The sequence below is a fragment of the Larus michahellis genome, chromosome 1 (assembly GCF_964199755.1).
Source record: "Larus michahellis chromosome 1, bLarMic1.1, whole genome shotgun sequence".
Classification (NCBI taxonomy): domain Eukaryota; kingdom Metazoa; phylum Chordata; class Aves; order Charadriiformes; family Laridae; genus Larus; species Larus michahellis.
In genome coordinates, this window is record NC_133896.1 from 224341774 (window position 1) to 224353374 (window position 11601).

Sequence of the window (11601 nt, forward strand, 5' to 3'; positions counted from 1 at the left end):
CATGCTGAGTCTTGCAGCTGTTTGCAAATAAAACTAAGCAAGAAGCCTTCTAGTCACTGGGGGAAAAACAAGGTGATACCTCTTGTCAGACGTATAATCATCTCACAAATCATGTCTTTCAAGAAGAAGACCTACTTTTATTCTTTTACCCAAAATCTACCCCTGCTATACCTCGTCTGTATCAAGGTATTTTTAATACGAAGACAATGAGAAGCAAAGAAAATTTGTCATGTCCTTAGTTTGAAAGGATAAGAAATTATTAGCATCTTAGTAGGGTCTATATTTCTGATTTGGGTGTGCAGCTTACTCTTATGACAGTCTGCTCAAAAGACTACAATGGGACGACCGAGATCAGACAGAGAAGAATCAAAAAATCAGATCTCTTCATCTGCCACTCTGCCACTACAGGATTACTAACCTCTTGCACAGCAAATATTTTGGGTAGTTTGATTCTGTCATTTCAGCTGAGGCCTCCGCCATGCCTTAGAAGACGGTCCCACGATCTAATGGATTTCAATGTCATGGTAGATATTTTCTTTTCTATAAAACCTCATTTATTCATAAATATTTGTACTCTTTACATTAAAACGCTTTAGGCAAGTTACAAATTAAGTCATTGTTTTACTTAACTGTTGATCTTTCTCATAAAATAATCCAGTTTTCTAGATAATGGGAAGTGCTCTTACACCCACAGTTACTGCTCAGTTATTTTCACATTTTTATGAAAGCGATTGGGGTAAAACCACGGAGACATGTCTTCCCCCAAATCTACTTGTGCTGATGGGAGACATTGCCATTGCTTCTGGCTGTTCCACTGCTCCTTTTGCCAATGGAGAATCCACCTCTGAAAAAATTGGTCAGGTTAGTTTAGATCATCGGTTTAGATCTTCAGCTAACCTAGAGGATTTAGCACTGGAACAGGCTGCCCAGAGAGGTGGTGGAGTCTCCAACTCTGGAGACATTCAAAACCCGCCTGGACATGTTCCTGTGTAACCTGCTCTAGGTGACCCTGCTCTGGCAGGGGGGTTGGACTAGATGATCTCCAGAGGTCCCTTCCAACCCTATGATTCTATGATTCTATGATTTTGTCTGCAGCAATCAAGGGAATGATAACACGCATCCACCATGCAGAGGAGGGCAGCGATAAACAGCTTCTGTTGACCAGGTGGGATACAAAAATAATATTTTTCTATTGCTGAGGAAGAAGTATCCAGAACTGAAGCACCAGTCTGCAAAACTGTTGAGATCTTTCCCTAAATGACCTGTAAGCTTCCTCAGCAACTTTTTCTCTCAGTCCAGAAGACATAATTTTTTACTCTCTGGCCTAACCATAGCATTGTTTCCTTTAAGTTTATTTAGGGCCCTTTTTGGCAATAGCTGGCAGATAATATACAATGTTAGGATCCAGCATCGCAAAAAATGTAGAGATAGTTACGCTCTTAAACCACAGCAACACCCATTTAAAAGAAAATAATCAGTGGGCTGTCCCCTAACCACTGCAGGCAGTAGGGTACGGGGACAGAAGTTCTCTCTCTCCTATTGAGTCTGTTCTCCTGTGCACACAAAATTCAGGGCTAACTGGTCCAGAGAGAGGAAGCACCCGTAAGTTTGGCTGTAACACCATGGCTTACGTGATGTTTTGGTAAGGTGGGATTCAAATTGCCCAGTGACTTTTCCCAGATTTGTGCCTGCTTTTTGACCCATCCTTGTTCAGTGCAAACCACAATCTGTAGCAGTTGGATTTTAAAAGCAAATGGAGCTTTGTTTAATACTTTGAGAGAAGAAGATCCTCGGATGGACTCAGTCCAGCTCTTCCCCCAAGACCTAACCCAGTCGTTTATCAAAGGGATTTGAGTCAAAGACGTTACACTCCATGCTATCGGTGGGAGTGTTTACCCCTCACTTGCCAGCACAAAGCTTTTCTGATCTCCATTCTGAGAAGTCTGACACTTGGAGCTGACTTCTCTTGAGACAGCCCCTATGATTCTTATCCTTAGCTTGTCCAGCATCATCTTGGATGTTACTGAATTTGTCAGCTGCCAGCAATGTAAACTTCATTTTAGCTGGAATCTGATAATGGACTCTTGAAGTTCAAGATAACAGAGGCTCCAACTCAAAGCATCAAAATCGACTACCCTTTTAATCTGGTAGTCAGATAGACGGCAGAGGCCGTGAGAGAGTTCTGGGGGGACTGTGCAACTGGCAGAGTCAGAAGGAATCTACTGATTTGAAATTGTGGTTGAGCATTCCCCTTTTACCATTTTTCCTGCAAGAGCTGCCTTTCCCACAAACCAGGGCCCTTTGATCTCTCAAGCCACAGGTTCAACCTTTAGTCAAACAATAGGTCAAGCAGCACAACAGCAGCATATCTTTCCTGCTGCAGATAATAACCTTTGGGGCCCAGTGGCTGAGCAGCTACAACCTACAGTTTGCAAGCCCTCGTTCTGTGTATTACGTATTTTTATGTACTGTTGCTGGTTTTGCTAATTGGCTGCCTAACGTAATTATGCATTCCACGGAAGCGTGCTAGTTTTGCATTTGGCATGTGCATCTTCGCCATTTCTGGAGCTTTTTGAGTTTACCAGGGATACTTTTTTTTTTTTTTTTAAACTAAGTGGAATATATGTAGCTATCTTCAAGTTCTGCTGTCTTCAGATGAACCTCACTCTTGTTTTCACTCTCAACATATGCAGTTCTCACCCTTCTGGAGCTCAATATAAGGCCTATGCAGTAAATCATCATTTTCTTGCTAATTTTAATAGTGATATTAATTTGAAGAAGTACTGTATGTTCAGGAGTTTGTGTTTTGGACCTTTTTTCAGTTTTGTCACCTGGTCAGAAAAAAGAAGTCTCTTTTCCTAGTAATCTTTTCACAGTGCTTGTCTTGCATAATTTTTGTGACTACTTAGAACTGGTTTTATCTCCCATCAGCCTCAAGTATTAACTTTGATTAAATTTAGGCTAAGGTTGGTATTTTCAGCATTGAAGAAAATACCCAGCTATTGTCAGAGAAGCAGTCTTAGCAGCATCCCACACGGATAATACCTTAGTTCTAGCAGGAAAAAAACCCTGTGAAAGAATAGGGTGGCTGATGGATGTGGTTTCGACTTGGTCGGGAAGTGACTGAGAGAGAGATGAGTCTTACGGGATACTGATGGTCTTTACAGCTCCGAGCTCTCTCCTGGGCTGCTAAGTGAGATGCTCATTGACAGCGAAGAATGAGGTGAGGTTTGGTTTGGAGCAGCTTCTTCCACCTCCTCACAGAGGTGACTTTCCATACCAGGCATGCTGTACTTCAGATCTCACCGTGTCAGGCTCCTTTTTCTCTGGCTCCAGTTATTCTGAGGAGCGTTTGTAAGACATGATACTGCAATGTTGGCTTTGTGATTTTGTAGTGTGTATAGTGGGTTATTTAGGCCATGTCCCAAGCCTCAGAAAACAGTGAACATGCAGGATAGATGCTGCATTCCTTGTGCTGCATATGTTGGAACAGGTAGTACCAGCAAAGGGGAGAAAACAAAGGAGGTACAGGAACAAAAAGAGAGGGACAAGAAAGGAGCAGCAAAACAATGCTAAAGAGAACCCCCACTTACAGCCCGGGCACTGAGGAAAACGGAGGCCAGAATAGGAGGAAGTAGCTTTATTCCTCCTCCCTTCTTTTGGAAAAATTAATTCTAGCTGCTCTCTCCCCACATTCTTTAAGAAGCGTCTGGATTGCTCCATCCTGTTCCCCCTTCCAAAAGGGAAGCCAGCAGCATCTATAAACTCTGTTATCAGGCCAAAGCTTCGGTTTTGCCTGGGTGAATGGTATTTATTTAGCCTTTATATCCTGTTTTTCTCATCTTCCTAGGAAGTGTGTAGATGAGATAGCTCAGGGGTACTTTTGCAATGTATCAGTAAGCAATTTCAAATATCTATCTATAAAATAGATATGATCCAAGAGGGACAACAAAAATTCTTGTGTAGTAATGTCATTCCTTGCACTGGCCTCCACAGTAGATCAAGCTGACTCTAGAATAGAATAGAATAGAATAGAATAGAATAGAATAGAATAGAATAGAATAGTTTGGGTTGGAAGGGACATTAGAGATCATCTAGTCTAAATGCCCTGCAGTGAGCAGGAACATCTTCACCTAGATCAGGTTGCTCAGAGCCCCGTCCCACCTGACTTTAAATGTTTCCAGGGATGGGGCACCCACCACCTCTCTGGGCAACCTCGGCCAGTGTTTCACCACCCTCATCGTGAAAAATTTCTTCCTTGTATCTAGTCTAAATCTACCCTCTTTTAGTTTAAAGCCATTACCCCTTGTCCTATCACAACAGGCCTTACTAAAAAGTCTGGCCCCGTCTTTCTTATAAGCCCCCTTTAAGTACTGAAAGGCCACAGTAAGGTCTCCCCAGAGCCTTCTCTTCTCCAGGCTGACCACCCCAGCTCTCTCTGCCTGTCCTCACAGCAGAGGGGCTCCAGCCCTCTGATCATCTTTGTGGCCTCCTCTGGACCTGCTACAGCAGGTTCATGGAAGGAGCAGCAAGTAATCCCTTATTCAGCTAAGAGAGAAGAATAAATGTTTCAAGAATTCAGGGCTGGAAAGAACCCCAAATTTCCAATTTATGAAAGTAGGAGTTTTCAGAATGTGGCTTTATTCAACACTGGAGTAGGCCTACAACAATTTGTGAGAAGGAGAGCAGCTTGCTTTAAAACAGTTGATTGCGCAGTTGTTTAGTAATCTGTTCAAGCAATACATATGTGACGTTCTATGCCTGACGAAGAGCGTGATGTTAATTGGCAATTGATGTCCCTGTCTTTATCTCAACACATGAGCTTTTTATGTTATTTCCTGCCCCTGTCCTGTTGTGGAGGGCGCATAATTCAAGGCATAGATTTATACTGTGTGTTATACTTGCCTTTAGACAGAACATAATATATTCCACTGGTGGTCAATCCATGGAATGTAAGAACATGCCACAACCAATAACTAAGAGTACTAGCACTGTATTTTAAGTGGTAGAAGCTGCTTGGTTGCTGCTATTGTTTAACCTCAGCATAGCTGATGCCCTTATCATTTTAAAAAGATGTAGGCATAGAAATAAATACATTTTATACTTTCTCACTGTTGCTATTCTTACCTTCTTCCTCCACTGATGTTATCATCATGTGAGGTCTGATTTAGATAGTAATCTGCAAAAGCCCTTGTCACTTTACTGTCTATTGTGTGCCAGTCATACACCTGTGGTGCTATATAAATGCTAATAATACACCAATATGCTCGTTCTTTATAAATTCTGTAGGCGGAATTCCATCTGGTTTGTACATGTCAAGTGATATGTTGGTGTGAAAGTCCTTGCTGTTCAGAATTTGTGATGGCTTATGAGCAGTTGGGAAATGACAGGAAAAAAAAAATCACAGACCTGGACATGCTTATCATTTCACAGAATCACAGAATCTTCATGGTTGGAAAGGACCCCTAAGATCATCGAGTCCAACCAAACAACCTACAATCTCTGCCCTTCAGATGAAGTGCCACATCTAGACGTTTCTTAAATACCTCTAGGGATGGTGACTCAACCCCCTCCCTGGGCAGGCTGTCCCAGTGCCTGACCACTCTTGCAGTAAAGTAATTCTTCCGAATATCTAGTCTAAACCTCCGCTGCCACAACTTCAGACCATTTCCTCTGGTCCTGTCATTATTCCCCTGGGAGAAGAGGCCAACACCCACCTCTCTCCACCCTCCTTTCAGGGAGTTGTAGAGGGCAATGAGGTCTCCCCTCAGCCTCCTCTTCTCCAAGCTGAACATGCCCAGCTCCCTCAGCCTCTCCTCATATGACCTGGTCTCCAGACCCCTCACCAGCCTGGTCGCTCTGCTCTGGACACGCTCCAGCACCTCAATGTCCTTCTTGTACAGAGGGGCCCAGAACTGAACACAGCACTCGAGGTGAGGCCTCACCAGTGCCCAGTACAGAGGCACCATCACTTCCCTGCTCCTGCTGGCCACGCTGTTCCTGATACACGCCAGGATGCTGTTGTCCTTCTTGGCCACCTGGGCACACTGCTTGCTCACATTAAGCTGGCTCCACCAGCACGCCCAGGTCCTTTTCTGCCAGGCAGCTTTCCAGCCACTCTGCCCCAAGCCTGTAGCACTGCTTGGGGTTGTTGTGACCGAAATGCAGGACCCGGCACTTGGCCTTATTAAACCTCCTACAGTTGGCCGTGGCCCATCGATCCAGCCTGTCCAGGTCCCTCCGTAGAGCCTTCCTACCCTCAAGCAGATCAACACTCCCACCTAGTTTGGTGTCATCTGCAAATTTACTGAGGGTGCACTCAATCCCCTCATCCAGATCATCGATAAAGATATTAAACAAAACTGTCCCCAAAACTGAGCCCTGAGGGACACCACTGGTGACCAGCCGCCAAGAGGATTTCACCCCATTAATCACGACTCTCTGGGCACGGCCGTCCAGCCAGTTTTTACCCAGCAAAGAGTACACTTGTCTATGCCATGATTCTCCAGCTTCTCCAGGAGAATGCTGTGGGGGACGGTGTCAAAGGCCTTACCAAAGTCCAGATAGACAACGTCCACTGCCTTCCCCGCATCCAGAAGGCGGGTGACATGGTCATAGAAGGAGATCAGGTTGGTTAAGCAGGACCTCCCTTTCCTAAACCCATGCTGGCTGGCCCTGATCCCTTGGCTGCCCTGCACTTGCCATGAGAGCTCACTCAAGGTGATCCTCTCCATGATCTTTCCTGGTACCGAGGTCAGGCTGATAGGCCTGTAGTTCCCCGGATCCTCCTTCTGACCCTTCTTGTAGATGGGCGTCACGTTAGCCACGCTCGAATTATCTGGCACCTGCCCTGTTGACCAGGATTGTTGATAAATGATGGAGAGAGGCTTGGTGAGCTCTCCCGCCAGCTCCCTGAGTACTCTTGGGTGAATCCCATCCGGCCCCATAGACTTATGTACGTCTAGGTACAGAAGCAGATCATTGACTGCTTCCTCCTGGATTATGGGTGGGCTGTTCTGCTCTCCATCCTTATCTTCCAGCTCAGGAGGCTGAGCACCCTGGGGATAGCTGGTCTGACTATTGAAGACGGAGGCGAAGAAGGCGTTAAGTATCTCAGCCTTCTCCTCGTCTTTGGTTGCAACTTTCCCCCCAGCATCCAGTAAGGGATGGAGATTCTCCCTGGCTTTCTTTCTGTTGATGTATTTATAAAAGCTATTTTTGTTGTCTTTAATGTTAGTGGCCAAGTTGAGCTCCAGCTGGGCTTTTGCCTTCCTAATTTTCTCTCTGTATAACCTAATGAGATCTCTGTACTACTCCTGAGTTGCCTGTCCCTTCTTCCAAAGGTGGTAAACCCTCCTCTTATTCCTAAGTCCCATCAGAAGTTCCTTGTTCATCCAGACTGGCCATTTTCGCTGCCCTATAGAGTTGTGACACTTGGGGACAGCCTGCTCCTGGGCCTTTAAGATTTCCTTCTTGAAGAGCGTCCAGCCTTCCTGGACCCCTTTGCCCTTCAGGACTGTCTCCCAAGGGACTCTCTCAACCAGTGTCCTGAACAAGTCAAAGTCCGCCCTCCGGAAGCCCAAGGTGGAGGTTTTGCTAAGCCCCCTCCTTACATCACTACGAATTGAAAACTTGACCATTTCATGATCACTAAACCCAAGACGACCTCCGACCACCACATCTCCCACTAGTCCTTCTGTGTTTATCAACAGTAGGTCTAGCAAGGCACCTCCCCTGGTAGGCTCACCTACCAGTTGTGTCAGGAAGTTATCTTCTGTGCACTCGAGGAACCTCCTAGCCTGCCTGCTCTCTGCTGTGTTATATTTCCAGCAGATACCCGGCCGGCTGAAGTCCCCAACCAGAACAAGGGCTGGCGATTGCAAGACTTCAGCCAGCTGCTTATAGAATACTTCATCTGTCTCCGCATCCTGGTTGGGTGTTCTGTAGCATACTCCCAGCACAGCATCTCCCTTATTTCCCTTCCCCTTCATCCTTACCCATAAACACTCGACTTTACCATCACTGGAATCTAGCTCTATACAATCAAAACATTCCCTAATGTACAGAGCCACGCCCCCACCTCTCCTTCCTTGCCTGTCCCTTCTGAAGAGCTTATAGCCATCCATCGCAGCATGCCAGTCGTGACAGTCATCCCACCACGTTTCCGTGATGGCAACTACCTCATAGCTGTCCTGATGCACAATGGCTTCCAGCTCGTCCTGTTTGTTGCCCATGCTACGTGCATTCATGTAGATGCACTTGACGTGGGCTACCGCTTTCACCCCCATCCTTGGCCCTTTATCCCTAGGATCATTACTAGTGGGCCTGGTTTTATCCCCTTCCCCCTTCATTTCTAGTTTAAAGCCCTGTCCATGAGCCTTGCTAACTCTCAGCCTAGTGCCCTTTTCCCCTTTTGGGATAGGGTTTTCCCATTCTTAGCGAGCAGGCCCGGTGTCCTGCAGATCAAACTATGATCACTGAACCCAAAGCCCTGCTCGTAGCACCAGTTTCGGAGCCAGGTGTTGATCTGTCCGATTTTCTTGTTCACCCGTTCATCAGTCCCCACAACTGGAAGGGCAGAGGAGAACACAGTTTGTGCTCCCGAACCCTTGACAAGCCATCCCAAGGCCATGAAATCTTTCTTCATTGCCCTCAGACTTCTGCTCTCCAGCTCCTCACTGTCTGCCTGTACGATCAAAAGAGGGTAATAATCCGAGGGCCGTATCAGGCCAGGAAGCTTCCTGGCTGTATCCTTAACACGGGCCCCAGGGAGGCAGCAGAGCTCCCTGTGGGAAGGGTCCGGCCTGCATACGGGACCCTCAGTTCCCCTCAGAATGGACCCCCCTATGACTATTGCCCTCCTCCTGCTCTTCACAGCAGCAGTCTTAATGCGTGGAGCTGGCTGCTTTGGCGACTCCCTGGATGGGGCTTTATCAGTATCCTTAGTTCCCTCCTCATCTACCTCCAGAGGGCCATATCTGTTCTGTACGGGCACCTGGGGGGCATGGGGGGTCTGAACAAAACCATCCAGATGCACGCTTAAGACAGTGTCTGTGACTGGTGCAGAATGCCCAAGTGGTGTAATTCTTCTCTGATCTCTGAAAAACCTTAATGAAGTAATTAGGACGTTAACCAGTCTTTTCAGCTGTTTCTGAATATTTTCAGCTCAACCTAGTCTATTTAAGAAAGTTTTGATACTCGGAGCACTGCCATTTCTTTGGCAAGATGTATCTAATTTGGACTCTTTTTGGAGTGAGTGGTAAGAACTCAGAGCATGTCCAGGCTCCCAGAAAAGCTGTCCTCCCTTCAGCCAGATAACTGGTCTCAAATGGGCAGGTCCTCAGTTCCAGAAAGATCAGGCTTGGCTTCCGTGTAGCTGTGCAGGAACTCACCAGCAGGGAGTGATGTGCAGGGCCAGGGTAAGTTTGTACAAAACACGATGATTCTATGATTCTGTGAAGGTATCTTGACTCTTCCCTGGGCTGAAGATGTGTCCTTTCCCATGGGGTGCTGGATTTGGCTGAATTAGACAAGGGAAACTTAATCCTAAAAACCTTGTAATCCAAAATGCAAAAAGCTAGAAAATGCAGGAAATAATTTTGCAGCTTCTCCCAGTAGCAAATTGGATGACGTCTGGAAGTGGCTCCATTGGCTAATCTCAATTATATTCTGACCTGCTCTAAGTATTCATCACTTGCCAAGGATGAATGTAACCACGGATTACAAAGGGGAACAATTCAGTGCTTCCTTGGTAAAGAGAAAACAACTTTTCCCTTCCTCCATTTCATCTCTTGGCCGCTTCCACTGGAACAAATACTGATTGTGATTAAGCCTAAAACAGGAACTTTCAAAACCAGAAAGTCCTGATAATTAGGAGAAATTAGCCCTTATGCATTGCTTGGTGTACAGGCTAGATGCATATTTGATGCTGAGATACACATACAGCTACAAACAAGCTGTCTTGGGAGTGAGACAAAGAAACGGGCGTGTTTTATTGCACTCAGAAAATCAAATCATCATCATCCAAGGCCTAAGGCTGGTTGGGCAGGAGGAGAGCTGAGAATCGCTGAAGCCGGGGCAGCCCTGAGGCTGTGGGAGGGAGGAGGAGGAGGAGGAGGAGGAGGAGGAGGAGGAAGGCAGCTGCTTGCCTGCCCTCTGTGCAGGTTGCAGAGCTGACGGCCACCGGTGCCCATATGGCCAGGAGCAGGGGCACCCTCTGCACGTGGCTGGGCTGCCGCGGGCTGCTGGGCTGATTCCTGCTGGGCTTTCTTGCAGGTGAGTACGGAGAGCCCAGGGCTCCACCCGCAGCTTTGCCCTCTACAGATACTTACGTGTGACTCCTGTTGTGATTAACTCCCCATCGGGGAGCTTTTCCTGCTTCTCAGGGGTGTTGTAAAATACTCATCCCACTGTTTTTCTAAAGGGTTGTTCTCCCGAGCAGTTTTGGTCTTTAAGGAGTGAGGAATATTACGGCTGCGTGCTTCGGCCCAAGAAGAGCCCTGGTGAACTGACAGGGTCCAACGGTAGTCAGATGGGTAATGGGTAATTACCAGTCTAATGGGTAGTCAGACATTCAAAAAGGAGAGATTAATAGAAGAGTCTGAGACTTCTGTGACTGTAAAACCTCCAGGATTATTTTTTTGTGGTTTGTATTTCCTGATTTTTGCTGAAGATGGGTTTAAATGCTCCTATTCAGTTGCTATTTCAGAAATTAAAAGGCAGAACGTAGAGGAGGAGGAGTTTTGACTGACAGCCAAGAGTGGAGTTGCTGAATTTTCCATTATGTGCAATGAACTTCACTGGAACACTAGATTCTTTTCTGCACTCACTTGCAGCATTTGATTTTGAGTCTAAAATTGCATGTCTGCATCTGTGCTTTTTAAACTTGTGTTGTAGCACACACCTAAGGCTAAAGCATGAAAGAAAAATCCATGAAGGTTATTAAATATGAAAACTATTAATTTGATTTAGGAGATCCCTGAGCTGCAAATTTCTGATACTTGAGCTATTCTTACCCTTTTCCCTGAACATCATCTTTTGGCCATGCTCCAAAACAGAATCCTGGGAAAGATGGACCTTTGGTCCCATCCAGTATCACTGTTATGTTCCGAGTGTTCCTACAATTGCATTTAAGTCTAACGGATCATATGTATTGTGCATGTGACAGCACATACACTCGGCTTTGTGATTACAGTTTGCACAGTTTGGGATTTTTCTAGCTAGAATTGTAAAAGGATTTTATTTTTTTTTTTAAAGACAAATTCATGTAGTTGGTATGCTCTCTCAGATTTATGGCAAATGAAAAATCTTTAACTTTTTCAAACTGACAAGGGTCACAGTTAGCTTTATTCCTTTAGTTATTAAATAGACTAACCCCACCGTTCCCCAGATGTGTAACTGGCAGGGCGGCTGTTGAGTCTTAGACCTTCACCTTAAACATTCTTATGCACGTATTTTTAAATATACGTATAAATTAAATAAGGGAATTTCATCATGAGTATCAGGAGTTCAATCTTTCCACTGCAAACAGTTAACTGAGAATTTAAACTATAGTTTAAAATTAATGAGAGGTGAATCTGCCTTAAAAGGGGGACTGTATTT